The sequence below is a fragment of the Pteropus alecto genome, unplaced genomic scaffold (assembly GCF_000325575.1).
Source record: "Pteropus alecto unplaced genomic scaffold, ASM32557v1 scaffold76, whole genome shotgun sequence".
Classification (NCBI taxonomy): domain Eukaryota; kingdom Metazoa; phylum Chordata; class Mammalia; order Chiroptera; family Pteropodidae; genus Pteropus; species Pteropus alecto.
In genome coordinates this window covers 32119952-32135859 of record NW_006443138.1, presented here as the reverse complement: position 1 = coordinate 32135859, position 15908 = coordinate 32119952, and positions in this window count along the sequence as shown.

Here is a 15908-nt window from a genome sequence, read left to right as displayed (position 1 = left end):
TTGGATAACCTAGAAGAAATGAGTAAACTCCTAGAAACATATCAAGTATCATGAAGAAATAGAAAATATGACCAGATCAGTAACAAGTAAGAGAACTGAGTCAGTAATCAGAAACCTCTCAGCCAAGCAAAGCCCAGGCCAAGACGATTTCAGTGGTGAACTTTACCAAACATTTAAAGAAGAATTAACAACATTTCTTCTCAAACCCTTTTCAAAAACTAAAAGGAAACATTCTCAAACTCACTTTACGAGGCCAGAATTACCCTGATACCAAAATCAGATAAGGGCACTACATGAAAATAAAACTACAGACCAATCTCTCTGATGAATATAAATGCAAATATTCTAAGAAAATATTAAAAAACTGAATTCAATAGCACATTAAAAAGTTCATACACCATGATCAAGTGGGATTTATCTCTAGAATAATATATCACATTAATAGAATAAAAGATAAAATTCATATGATCACCTCAATTGATGCAATAGAAAGCATTTAACACAATTCAACATCCTTTCATTAAAAAAACAAACCTCTCAACAAATTGGGTAGAGAAGGAACAGATCTCAGTATAATAAACTCCATATATGCCAAGTTCACAGCTAACATACTTAACAGTGTTTGAAAGCTTTTCCTTTAAAGTCAGGAATAAGACAAGGGTGATCCCTCTTACCACTTTTATTCAACATAGTACTGGAAGTCTTACCAGAGCAATCAGATAAGAAAAATAAATAAAAGGCATTCAAATCAGAATGAGAAAAGTAAAATTGTCTTTGCAGATGATATGATATTTTTTAATTTATAGATTTACATTTTTTATCCACTAGGTTGTGAAATATTTTTTTTTAAAGAGAGGGAATTTTTTTAATTGATTTATTTTTTTATGGTGACATTGGTTAATGAAATCCAATAAGTTTCAGCTGTACACTTTAACAGTAAGGCATATATATATTTACATTGTGTGTTCACCTCCCAAAGTTAGATTTCTGTCACCACATATTTGACCCCCTTTACTCTGTCTACCTTCCCTCTCCATCCTCCACCTTACCCTCTGGTAACCACTAGTCTATTGTCCATGACCATGAGTCTCTGTGTTGTTTGCCCTGTTCATTTGTTGCTTTTAGGTTTATATCACACATATAAGTGATATCATGTGATTTTCAACTTTTTCTGTCTGGCTTATTTCGCTTAGCATGATTATCTTGAGGTCCATCCATGTTGTCGCAAATGGCAGTATTTCATCTCTTCTTATGGCTGAGTAATATTCCACTGTATATATGTACCACAGCTTCTTTATGCCATCACCTATCCATGGACACTTAGGTTGTTTCCATGTCTTAGCTACCATGAATAATGCTGTAATGAACATAAGTGTGTATATATATTTACAAATAAATGTTTTCAAAAATTTCAGGTTGATACCCAGAAGAGAAATTGCTGGATCATATAGTAGCTCTATTCTTAATTTTTTGAGGAATCTCCATACTGTTTTCCATTGTGTCTGTACCAATCTGCAATCCCACCAGCAGTGTATGAGGGTTCCTATTTCTCTGCATCCTCTCCAACACTTGTAATTTCTTGTCTTGTTTCTTATTTCTTATTGACAATAGCAATTCTAACAGGTGTGAGTTGGTATTGCATTGTGGTTTTAATTTGCATTCCCTTATAGCTAGTGAAATTGAGCATCTTTTCATGTATCAGTTGGACATTTGTATGTCTTCTTGGGTAAAGTGTCTGTTCAAGTCCTCTGCCAATTTTTTAACAGGATTGTTTTTTGAGTTATTGTAGTTCTTTATATATTTTGAATACTAGTCCTTTATCCAAGGGACTGTTTGCAAATATCTTCTCTGATTCACTTGGTTGCCTCTTGTTTTGTTAATGGTTTCCTCATTGGTGCAGAAACTTTTTAGTTTGATGTAATCCCATTCATTTATTTTTGCTTTTACTTCCCTCAACTTTGGTGTCAAATTCATAAAATCCTCTCTGAGACCAAGGTGCTTAAGTTTAGTATCTACATTCTCTTAATTGTTTCAGGTCTTATATTTAGGTCTTTAATCCATTTAAAGTTAATTTTTGTGTACGGTGTCAAATATTATTCTAATTTCATTCTTCTGTATATGGCTTTCCAATTTTCTCAACACCATTTATTAAAGAGACTTTCTTTTAACTCTATGAAATGTTTTTTTCTCCTTTGTCAAAAATTATTTGTCTGTATACATGTGGGTTTTTTACTGGCCTCACAATTCTGCACCATTGGTCTGTTTTTCTGCCAATGCCATACTGCTTTGATTACTGTAGCTTCGTAGTATAGTTTGAAGTCATGGAGTATGATACCTCCAGCTTTGTTCTTTTTTTACAAGATTGCTTTAGCTATTTAAGATATTTTGTGGTTCCACACAAATTTTATGGTTTATGTTCTACTTCCTTGAAAAATGCCATTAAGATTTTGGTAGGAATTGCATTTAATCTGTATATTGCTTTAGGTAATATGATCATTTTAACCATGTTGATTCTCTCAATCCATGAATACAGAATGTCTTTCCATTTCTTGGTATCTTCTTCAGTTTCTTTCAATAATGTCTTGTTTTCAATGCATAGGTCCTTCACATCCTTTAAGTTTATTCCTAAATATTTTATTCTTTTTGTTGCAATTGAAAATGAGATTTTTTAAATTTCTTTTTCTGAAATTTCATTGTTAGTATTCAGGAATTCAATGGATTTTTGTCCATTGATTTTGTATCCTACAACTTTACTGTATTTGTTTATTGTTTCTAATAATTTTTCTGGTTGTCTTTAAAGTTTTAGAAACATAAAGAATCATGTCATCTAAAAAAGTGAAAATTTAACTTCTTTTCCATTTTAGATGCCTTTCTTTATCTTTTCTGATTGTTCTGATTAGGACATCCAGTACAATGTTGAATGACAGTAGTGAGGGTGAGCATTCTTGTCTTGTTCCTGATCTGAAAGAAAAATCTTTCAATTTTTCATCATTAAGTATAATCTTAGCTGGGAGTTAGTCATATATGGCCATATTATACTGAGGTACTTTCCTTATATAACCATTTTGTTGAGTGTTTTAATCATAAATTAATTTTATATCTTGTCAAATGCTTTCCCTGCATTTATTGATATGATCATATGATTTTTATTTTTTATTTTGTTAATGTGGTATATCACATTAATTGATTTGTATATGTTGAATCATCCTTGCACTCCTGGAATGAAGTTGAGTTGACCATAATTTATTATCTTTTTAATGTATTTTCTATTCGACTTGCTTTTATTTTGTTTAGAATCATTGCATTTGCATTCATCACAGATATTGGTCTGAAATTTTTTTTCTTTGTTTTCCTTGCCAGGGTTTCACACAAGGTAACACTGACCTTATAAAATGAGTTAGGAGGTATTGCATCTTCAATGTTTTGGAAGAGTTTGAGAAGGGTAGGTATTAAATCTTTGTTTGGTAGAATTCACTAATAAAGCCATCTTGTCCTGGACTTTTACTTTTTCGGGAGGTATTTAATGACTTTCAATTTCCTTATTGATAATCAGTCTAATTAGATTTTTCAGTTCCTTTTGATTCAGTCTAGAAGGTTATATGTTTCTAAGAACTTATCCCTTTTTTCTAAGTTATCAAATTTGATGGTTGTGTAGCCTTTTATAGTTTTTGCCTATAATCCTTTGTATTTCTTTGGTGTCCATTGTAACTTCTTTTGTTTCCAGTTTTGTTTACTTGAATTTTCTCTTTTTTCCTTAATCTAGCCAGAGTTTTGTCAATTTTATTAATCTTTTCAAAGAAAGAGCTTTTTGTTTCACTAATTTTTTTCTACTGTCTATTGTTCTCAATTTTGTTTAATTAGGCTCTATTTTTTATTATTTCCTTCCTTCTACTGAATTTGGGCTTCATCTTTCTTCTTTTTCTAGGTATTTAGGGAGCAATGTTAGGTTATTTTTTTCAAGATTTTCCTTGTTTCTTGAGGTAGGCCTCTAATGATATAAACTTCCCTCTTATTATCACTTTTGTTGAATCTCCAAAATTTTGCTATATTTTATTGTCATGCTCATTTGTTTCTACATACTTTATTTTTATATTAATTAATTTATTATTTATTTTTTAATGGTGACATTAGATAATGAAATTCAATAAGGTTCAGTGGTACATTTCAACAGTAAGACATATATATATAAATACATATATATATATATTTTTTTTTACACTATGTGTTCACCTCTCATAGTTAGATTTCTTTCTGTCACCACATACTTGACCCTCCTTAACCCACCTACTTTTCCCTCCCTGCTACTTTCCAGTAACCATGAGTCTATTGTCAATGACCACAAGTCTCTATTCTGTTCATTTGTTGCTTTGAGGTTTATACCTCACATATAAGTGATATCATGTGATTTTCAACTTTTTCTGTCTGGATTATTTCACTTAACATGATTGTCTTGAGGTCCATCATTGTTGTCGCAAATGGCAGTATTTCATCTCTTCTTATGGCTGAGTAATATTTCATTGTATATATGTACCACAGCTCCTTTAGCCAATCATCTATCATAGAACACTTCGGTTGCTTCCATGTCCTGGCCACTGTGAATAATGCTGCTATGAACACTGGAGTGCAAATATCTTTTCAGATATCGGAGGCATTCTTTAAAAATATTTTCCCATTCGGATAGTTGTCTCTTTACTTTGTTGAGGTTTCTTTTGCTGAGCAGAAGCTTTTTAGTTTGATGTAGTCCCATTCATTTATTTTTGCTTTTACTTCCCTTGCACTTGAGGTCAAATTCATAAAATCCTCTTTAAGTCCAAGGTCCATGAATTTAGTTCCTATGCATTTTATTGTTTCAGGTCTTATATTCAGGTCCTTAATCCATTTTGAGTTGATTTTAGTGTGTGATAGACAACAGTCTAGTTTCTGCATTCTTTTGCAGGTGGTTTTCCAGTTTTCCCAGCACCATTTACTGAAGAGGATTTCTTTCTCCAATGTATGTTTTTGGCTCTTTTATCGAAAATCATATGCTCATATAAATATGGGTTTACTTCTGGACTCTCAGTTCTGTTCCACTGGTCTGTGTGTCTGTTTTTCTGCCAATACCATGCTGTTTTCATTACTGTCACTTTGTAGTATAATTTGAAGTCGGGCAAAGCAATGCCTCCAGCTTCGTTCTTTTTTTTTCTCAGGATGGTTTTGGCAGTTAGGAGTCTTTTGCGCTTCCATACAAATCTGAAGATTTTTTGTTCTATTTCTTTAAAAAATGCCAATGAGATTTTGATGGGGATTGCATTAAATCTGTATAATGCTTTAGGTAATAAGGTCATTTGAACTATGTTGCTTCTTCCAATCCAAGAGCACAGAATATTTTTCCATTTCTTTGTATCTTCTTTGATTTCTTTTAATAAGATCTATAGTTTTCATTATATAGGTCCTTCACATGTTTCATTAAATTTATTCCTAGGTTTTTATCTTTTTGTTGCAATTGCAACAGGAATTACTTTTTCCACTTTTTTTTCTGACACTTCATTATTTGGGTATAGGAATGCTATGTATTTTTGACATTGATTTTATATTCAGAAACTTTACTATATATATTTGCTTATTGTTTCTAGTAGTTGCAGAGTCTTTAGGGTTTTCTATATAGAGAATCATGTCATTCGTAAATAGTGACAGTTTGACTTCTTTGTTTCCTATTTAGATACCTTTTATATCTTTCTGATTGCACTCGCTAAGACCTCCAGTGTTATACTGAATAACAGTGGTGATAGTGGACAGCCTTGCCTCGTTCCTGATCTTAGAGGCAAGGTGTTTAGTTTTCACCATTAAGTATAATGTCGGCTGAAGATTTGTCAGAGATGGCCTTTATTATGTCAAGGTATTTTCCTTCTATACTGATTTTGTTAAGTGTTTTGATCATAAATGGTGCTGTATCTTGTCGAAGGCTTTTTTTTGCGTCTATTGATATGATCATATGATTCTTATTTTTTAATTTGTTTATGTGGTGTGTCACATTAATTGATTTGCAGGTGTTGAACCAACCCCGTGCCTCTGAGATTAAGCCCACTTGTTCTTGATGTATAATCTTTTTAATACGTTACTCTATTCGATTCCTAGTATCTTATTTAGGAATTTTGCAACTGTGTTCATACAAGATATTGGTCTGTAGTTTTCTTTTTTTGTGTTATCCTTACCAGGTTTTGGTATCAGTGTACTATTGGCCTCAGTAAATGAGTTGGGAAGTATTGCCTCCTCTTTGAATTTTTGGAAGAGTTTGAGGAGAATAGGTATTAAATCTTCTTTCACTATTTGGTAGAATTCATTGGTGAAGCCATTTGGTCCTGGACTTTTAGTTTTTGGTAAATTTTGGGTAATTGTTCAATTTCCATACTGCTGATCGGTCTATTTAGATTTTCCAGTTCTTCTTGATTCAGTCTAAGAAGGTTGTATTTTTCTAAGTACTGATCCATTTCTTCTAGGTTATTAAATATGGTGTTATATACTTTTTCATAGTATTCTTGTATGATCCTTTGTATTTCTGCTGTGTCTGTCATTATTTTCCCTCTTTCATCCCTGATTTTGTTTATTTGTGTCCTTTCTCTTTTCTCTTTAGTGAGTTTGGCCAGGGTTTGTCAATTTTATTAAGCTTCTCAAAGAACCAGCTCTTTGTTGTATTTTTTTTTCTATTTTTTTGTTTTCAATTTCATTTATTTCTGCTCTAATTTTGATGATTTCTTTCCATCGGCTGACTTTAGACTTCATTTGTTCTTCTTTTACTAGTTTTTTAAGATGAAGCATTAGTTTGTTTTGGGGGAGATTGTTCTTATTTTTGGAAGTAAGTCTGTAATGATATGAACATTCCTCTTATGACCACTTTTGCCGTGTATCAAAAGTTTTGATATGTTGTACTATCATTATCATTCATTTCTATGTATCTCTTGATCTCTCTTTTATTTTTTCTCTGACCCAGTTATTCCTCAGTAGCATGTTGTTTAATCTCCATGTATTTGTGTTTCTTCTTGATTTCTTTCTGCAGTTTATCTCTAATTTCAAAGCATTATGATCAGAGAATATGGTTGGTATGATTTCAGCCCTCTTATATTTGTAGAGGCTCTCTCTGTGTCCCAGTATGTGGTCGGTTCTTGAGAATGTTCTATGTGCACTAAAGAATGTATAAGCAGCTGTTTTGGGATGTCAATTATGTCCAGTTGCTCTAATGTGTCCTTTAAGGATGTTATTTCCTTATTGAATTTCTGTTTGGATGATCTGTCCATATCCGATAGTGGGTATTTAGGTCCCCTACTGTGATAATGTTTTGGTTGTTTCTCCCTTTAGCTCTGTTAGTAATTACTTTATATATGTTGGGGCTTCTTGATTGAGAGTATATATATTAATAAGTGTTATGTCTTGGTGCATGATTCCCTTTATCATTATGAAGTGTCCCTCAATATCTTTCTTTACCTTGTTTATTTTGAAGTCCACTTCGTCTGATATTAGTACTGCTACTTTTGCTTTTTTCTAATCCCATTTGCTTGTAATACCATTTTCCATCCTTTCGCTTTGAGTCTATGTTTGTCTTTGGAGCTGAGATGTGTCTCCTGGAGGCAGCATATGGTTGGGTTTTGTTTTTTGATCCATTCTGCAACTCTGTGCCTTTTTATTGGTGAGTTCAGTCCGTTTACATTTAGGGTGATTATTGAAATATGAGGTCTTCTTATAGACATTTTATGTTTTGCTTTCTGGGAGCTCAGTGTTTCCTTTGCTTCCTTGTCCTTGTGTTTCAGTTTTCTTTATTTTGGTTGGCTTTTGTCAGTTTTCCTTTGGTCCTTTTTGTTTTTTGTTATATACTTCAGTTCTGAATCTTTCGCTTTTGGTTACCATTATGAATATGTAAAAGATAGTTACATATAGAGAGTTGACCATTTTTTTCTGCATGTACCTTATCTCCATTCCCCTTTGCGAATTTGGATCTTTAAATTCTCCCCTTTTCAGTCATTGTCTAGATTTGTCCCTATGTATGCTGAACATTCATTACGATCTTGCTATAGCAAATCTCCTCTTATTGTTTAATCTTATAATGCCCTTTTCTTCGTAAGGGTTACTCTCTTCTGCTTCTCTTTGCCTTATAGTCGCCTTACTCCTAATTATGTTTGTTTGTTTGTTTTTGTCATTTTGTTTTTGGTGAGCTGACTCCTTTCATATTTCCTGTAGTGCAGACCTTGTAGTGGAGAATTCCTTCAATTTTTTTTTTTTTTTTTTATGTCTGGAAAGGTTTTTATTTTTCCCTCATATCTAAAGGAGAGTTTAACTGGATACATTATTCTAGTCTGGTAGTTCCTTTCACTTAGTAGTTTAAATATTTGATATTAAATATTTGATATTTGATATTAAGTATTTGATATTAAATATTTGATATTTAAATATTCCTTTCTGGCCTGTAAAGTTTGTGCTGAGAAATCCAATGATATTATAATGCATTTTCCTTTATAGGTTACCGTCTTCTTTTCCTGGCTGCTCTGAGAATTCTGTCATTGATTTTTGATAATTTTATTACAATGTGTCTTGGAGAAGGCCTCTTTGGGTTGAGATAATTGGGTGTTCTGTCTTTTAAATCACATTCTTCCATGTCTTTAAGGAGTTTTCTAGATTTTTAAATATTCTTTCTGAACTCACTTGTTACATTGGTTATAACTTGTGTTTGATGGCTTATTCCTCTGCCTGGGCATTTGTGGGAGTGAAATCTGCTTTTTAAACATATTTGACTTTTCATTGTTCACCAAATTGTTAAGTAGAGGTCTTTCTTTTGTTTTCCAATGAGTGGCGCTAAAATACAACTTTTTATTTTCTCTTACCTGCTTTACTGGGGCTTCTGGGTTCTTTGTGGGGAGGTTTTCCCTCCACTGTGGACAAGGCCCAATATTTCCAAGGAGGCAGGAGTCTCCTTAGGACCCAGTTCCTTTGGTCTTGGGACATCACTGCTGTGAATTGCAAGTCATAGGCCATGCATCTCCCGGCCGGTATGTTCCTGGTGCTTCCTTCCTGTAGGCAAAAGCTGCCAGCAGGGCTAGTCTGTCTGAATTGACCTATCAGGCTGTGCTGAGATGGGTGAGGGATAGATGGGCAGGAGGAAGCATGTTCGCAAGACCCCAGTTCTCCTCTTCCTCATCTGTTAGCCACAATGAGTACAGACCACTTATTTTAGAAAGGCTTTTTTTTTCAGTCCTTTTGCAATTAGCCGAGTGAGGAATTTACTGTCAGATAGGCCACAGGTAGATGGGTTGGACAGGTCTCCATGTCTGTGGAATCCTTTGTCCAGTGCTGACAAGCTGTGGAGCACTGAGACTTTTTTGCACTGCTTCTCTGTCTTTAACCCTGAGGCCAGGCTCAACGTGTGACAGCCACCCATGTATGATTGCTGTCTCTGCCTCTCTGCTTGGCCTAGTGGGGTTTGCATTTTAATCTTTCACTGCTATCGCATCTAATGGCATCGTGGCGAGTGTGGGACAGCACCCAGCTTCTGTCTCTTTCCTTCTTCCACCCAATCCTGTGTCCACTATTCGGTTAAATACCTTCACCTGCAGATGTCTCAGTGTGCAATTTCTCAGATGTGTCTGTGTGTTGATCAGGGTTTCTGTGTTGAATTATAGCTATCCAGCTTGTTGTAACTTCAAGGAGCGAGACCTGGAGGTTCTCTCATGCTGCCATGTTGCTGACATCTACAGTATCAATACAATTTTTTTATATAGAAAATCTTAACGCAACCACAAAAAGTTGTTAAAACTAATTGGCAAATTCAGTAAAGAGTCAGGATATAAAATCAACATAAAAAATCAGTTGCATTTCTATACACTAACAATAAAACATCTGAAAAAGAAATAAAGAAAATTCCATTCACAAAGGCATCAATACACTAAACTATTTAGGAATAAATTTAACCAAAAAAGTAGAAGATCTGTACACTGAAAACTACAAGACACTGATGAAAGAAATCAAAAAAGATACAAACAAATGAAAAGATATCCCATGTTCATGGATGAGAAAAATTATATTGTTAAAATGCCTATATCATTCAAAGCCATCTATAGAGTCAATGTAATCCCTATCAAATTCCAATGACATTTCTCATAGAAATAGAATATCCTAAAATTTTTATGGACCCACAGCAGACCCTGAAGAGTTAAAACAATACCAAGAAAGGAAAATAAAGCTCAAGATATCACGCATCCTGATTTCAAACTATACTACATAGCTACAGTAAGCAAAACAAGAGGCTACTGGCATAAAAATAGACATAGAGACAAATGGGACAGAACTGAGATCCCAGAGATAACCCCTTGCATTTACCAATACTTGACAAGGGAGCCAAGAATACTCAATGAGGAAAGTTAATCTCTTCAACAAATAGTGTTGGAAAAACTGAATAAACACATGAAAAAGAAGAGACCCCTGTCTTACACCACTCAGAAATATTAAAAATTAAATGAACTAAAGACTTAAATGTAAGACCTGAAACCTTAAAACTCCTAATTAAAAAAAAAAAAAAAGGCTTTTTGATGCTCGCTTCTTTGCAATAATTTTTTTTTTTTTTTTTTGGCTATGACACCAAAAGCACCAGCAACAAAAGCAAAAGTTAGTAAGGGAGACTTCATCGAATTTAAAAGCTTCTGCACAGTAAAAGAAACAGTCAATAAAATGAAAAGGTGACCTATAAAATGAAGAAAATATTTGGGAACCATGTATCTGAGAATGGGCCAATATCAAAAATATATAAAGATTTACGCAACTCAACAACAAAAAAGACAAAATCTGATTTAAAATGGGCAAACAACCTGAGGACATTTTTCCAAATACATCCAAATGGTCAACAGGTAAGTGAAAAAGTGTTCAATATCATTCATCATCATGGTTTAAATCAAAACCACAATGAGATATCACCTCACATCTGTTAGAACAGCTATCATTAAAAGAGAAAAGAAATAACAAATGTTGGTGAGGATGTGGAGAAAAAGGAATCCTTTCACATCATTGGTGGAAATGTAAATCAATACAGACACTATGGAAAACAGTATGGAGTTGCCTCAAAAAATTAAAAATAGAACTCCCATAGCATCCATCAATCGACTTCTGTATATATATCCAATGGAAATGAAAACAGGGTCTCAAAGAGATATCTGCACTCCATGTACATTGCAGCATTATTATAATAGCCAAGATATACATACGACCTAAGTGTATGTCAGTATATGAATGTATAAAGAGGTGTTATATCTTTGCGACAGAATATTATTCAACTGAGAAAGAACACCTTACCATTTGTGACAACTTGGATAATTCTTGAATGCATCATGCTAAGTGAAATAGGTCAGATACAGAAAGACAAATACTGTATGCTATCACTTATATGTGGAATCTAAGAAAGTCAAATTTCCAAAAACAGAAGGTAAAATGGTGGTTACTTGGTATTTGAGGTTGGCAGAAATGGGGAGATGTTGGTCAAAAGGTACAAACTTTGTTATAAAATGAATAAATTCTGGGGATCTAATGTGCAGCACTGTGATTATTGTTAATAACACTGTATTATATACTTCAAAGTTGCTAAGAGACTAGATCTTAAATGTTTATACCACAACAGATAAATGGCAATTACGTGAAATGATGGGAGTGTTAGCTAATGCTATGGTTGTTTTGCAAAATATAAGCCTATCAAATCAATACATTGTATTCCTTAAAGTTACACAATTTAAGTTACATAAAGTTATATGCCAACTGTACCTCAGTGAAGCTGTAAAAAAAGAGAGAGTTATCAGTAGCAAATAAAAAAAGAAAAGAAAGAAGGAAAAGAAAATGTAAAAACCATTCTTAGTGGGGGACAAAATGGCATAGATGGTGGAGACTTTGTACATCTCCTCTTGCAACTACACAAGAGTTGTGACGGAACCACAGAACAAACATCAAGAAGAGCCAGCTGGGATCTGGATGAACAGAAACCCTATAACTTAGGAGAGAAATAAGAAACTGTCCTGCAATGGTAGGAGATGTGAAATTGCCCAGTACAAGGGAGTACCCATAAGACACAACTGATTTCTCGAAAGAAACTTTGCAGGACAGAAAGTCTTGGCACAAAATATTCAAGGAGCTACAACCAAGATTACTTTGTCCAGCAAAGCTATCATGTAGAGTAGAAGGACAAAGAGCTTCCCAGACAAGGACAAATTAAAGGAGTTTATCACCACCAAGCCAGCATTACAAGAAATGGTGGAGGAAGTTCTTTAAATTGAAGAAAAAATGTGTATCAAAAACAATAAAGAATGGCAATAACTACATATCTGTCAACAAGTACCTCAAATGAAAAAGAATTAACTGCTCCAATCAAAGACAAGTTGGCTGAATGGATAAAAAAACAAGACCCTTACATATGCTGCCTACAAGAGACTCACTTCAGATTAAGACATACACAGAGTCAAAGTAAGGGGATAGAAAAAGATATTGTATGATGGCCCTAGAGGGTATTGTACCTAATAAAGTCAGATAGAGAAAGGCAAATGCCATATAATTTCATGTACATATGGAATAAAGAACAAAATAAACAACAACAACAAAAATGTAAACAAACTCAGGTACAGAGAATATTTTGAGGGCTACTAAATGAAAGGGGATTGGGGAGTTAGTGAAAAAGGGCAAAAGGATTAAGTAAAAATGGATAGTTACAAAATAGTCATGGAGCTCTAAAGTACAACATAAGGAATATTGTCAATGATATTGTAATAAATACGTAAAGGGGCAGAGAAGTACTAGATTTATTTGGGTGATCACTTCATGAGTTATATAGATCTCTAATCATTATGCTATACAACTGAAACTAATATATTATTGTACACCAAATATAATTGAAAAAACTCACTGAATTGTGCACTATAAATATGACCAACTAATTGTCTATTATATTTCAATAAAGCTGTAAAAAAAAAAATTCTAGCTTGTGGGCCACGCAAAAAGTGGCCTGAGAAACAAGCTCTCCTGAGCAGTTTGTTAAATTAAGAGCTATCTGAGTCATCCTGTTTATGGTTCTGATCCAGAGGTCCAGGTGAAGCTAAGCCATCTTGAATCCTAATCAGCTCTCCGAGGATTCCAGCACAGCTGACCCAAACCTGGGCATGAAAAATCACTGTGGCTGGTGGGAGAGAGTCATTGAAATTTTTTATTCTAAGGAATGATACTTTTGAGAACATCTCCCAAGCTTAAGTATGGTGGGTGGATTGAAGGAGGCTGAACCAAAGGCAGGAAGCCCTGTTAGAGGGCTGTGACCAAGGCCCAGGAACAACACAAGAGTCTTGAAGCACAGTGGTGCTGGACAAACAGCAGAGGCAGGGGCCGGGTGGGAGATAAATGTTTGAGAGGAAGAATTGCTAGAACTTCTCTGGATATAATGACTTGGGCAGACAGGGGAAGTCAAGAATGATTTGTGAGACTGTGGAGATGAAAACAGTGGAAAGAGCAGATCGGAAGTTAAGATGCTGAGCTTACGTTAGTATGGGACATGGAGGTACCTGTGGACAGCCTATGATCAGAGGTTTTGAGTGCCATGATGAAAAATTGAGGTTGACTCCAATGATAAAAGGGAGCTCTTAAACATTCTTGCAAATGGAAAACTCAGAGTTTTAAAAAGATTACACTGGTGTGGAGATTGCACTGTTGATAAGGTACATAGGAGAAAGGTCGAACATTCAGCAAGTGATGGTACTTGTCCAGGTGGGAGGTTGTGGGGGCTCAAATTGGGGAATGGAGGAGTGCAGCTAAATACTATCTCTATGGAGGAGTATTAACAAAATTTGTGTGCTCCCTTTGATGAACAAAAACATACTTATTAATTCATCTGGATTGCAAATCCACTAATTTACATTTGTGATATTCTTAGAATGGGGACACTGTATGTCTGTCCAAGAAAGGGCAACCATATGAGAGAATGCCCACTGGTTCCATCTTTCATTTCCTGGAAGCTGGCTGAGACTGTGCTTATCTCCTGGCAGATTCAATACTTCCTTGCTTTTTGCTCAACAGTCCTATTCTTAGCCTGGTTTTCCAATGTGCTTCCCTAAGAATGATGGCCACAGGGAGCCAGAGTCTGACCTCCTCTGTATCCATGGCTGAACTTACCCACAGTGCATATTAATTCTTCAGGCTCATGAGTCATATCCATCCTTCTCCCTCATGGCTGCCACATTATGGAACAAGACGCATGGTACATGTGTGCTCATTGTGGGCTCCATATATGGGCCTGGTTTGAGGAAATCTCTCTCCAACTGTTTAGTTAATGAGATAAATAAAAATAAAAAATAAACATGGTATAGGCTTTGAGTGAGAGTGAGTTAGTGGAAATCTCCTAAATTGTTTGGAACCAAGTCTGATTTAACTAAATCTTATTACTTAAGATGCTGATTAAGCTAGGTAGAGCTGTTAAAATGCTAGAGATACAGAAAATTATAAGCCTCTAATGCTGTGATTCTGACTTGTTTAAAATTATAGTTAAAGACATAGGTCACAATAATATCTAAAGAGAAAACATAAGAGTGAGAAAAAAAGGATTGATAACGAGTGCTCTGAGGAATGCCAACTGTCTTAGTTTGCTCAGGATGCCATAACAAAATACCATAGATTGGGTGACTTATAAACAACAGGATTCTTTTTCTCACACTTTGGGTGCTGCAAGTCTAAAATCAAGTTGTCAACAAGTTTGGTTTCTCCTAAGATCTCTCTCCTTGCCTTGCAGATAGATACATTCTTATTGTAACTCACATAGCCTTCTGACTCTGCAGACATCTCTGATGTCTCTTCTTCTTCCTATAAGGACACCAGTCAATCTGGACTAGAGCCTATCCTAATAGTCTCATTTTAACTGAATTATCTCTCTAAAAACTCTATCTCCAATACAGTCATAACTGGGGTTAAAGCTTCAGAAAATGAATTTGGAGGGGATATAGTTGGTCCAATCCTTTGAAATAGAATTAGAAGAAGGTTGGGAAATACTTACTAGTTACTATAAAGGCACAAAGGATACAAAGTTTATCTTTTAAATATTTTATTTTCTTATTCATCTTATTTAACAAACTCATATAGTACTTATTATAAGTAAGGCACTATTTCAAGAAATTTACAAATATTAATTCATGGCTGAAGGACCTATTAAGGTCAATTTTAATGTTTTATCCATCTTGTCATCACAAAATTTATATACCAACTGGATGATTTACTGCAAAGAACAGAAGAGTCCCTAGTAACAACAGTGATTATTACATCCATATTCAATTCCCATGACCTATAACGTATATCCTTGGGATCCTATATGATATTATAGGAAAGTTAATTTCTCAGAATGTTTGCTATAGAAACTTTCATCAACTCACTCCAATTTATAAACCATGTTTGTCTCAGGAAATTGAATTTGTTTACCAACCTTATAATTATACCACTATCACCTCACTGCTCTTGTTATGATTTCCTTCTTCTTAATATAAATTGTGTAAATACCCTTGTTCGTTAGAAAAAAAAAAACATACTTCTAGGCTTTCTCTCCTGATCCCTTTAAGTAAGACTAAATTAGTATTTGTTACAGATTTATTTTAAAAATGTAACACTCCATCTCATTCTCCATTATGCATAGAAACGCAAACACTAACAAAACAGAAATGCCCATGGGAGCCTCAGACAGACCTCACTTTAGAAAAGAACCTTCATTCTATTTTCCATCAGGGTCCTTAGAGCCTCCAGGCTCCTTGTTCTTCTCATCTTTTCCTGCCAACCATGTCTCCTCTCCATTGTGGCACCATGTGTCCTACTATGACTCTGGCCTGGGCCCACTATGCCCAAGACTCCACACACCTGCCCATGCAATTCTTCATCCTGGCCTCCTTCTC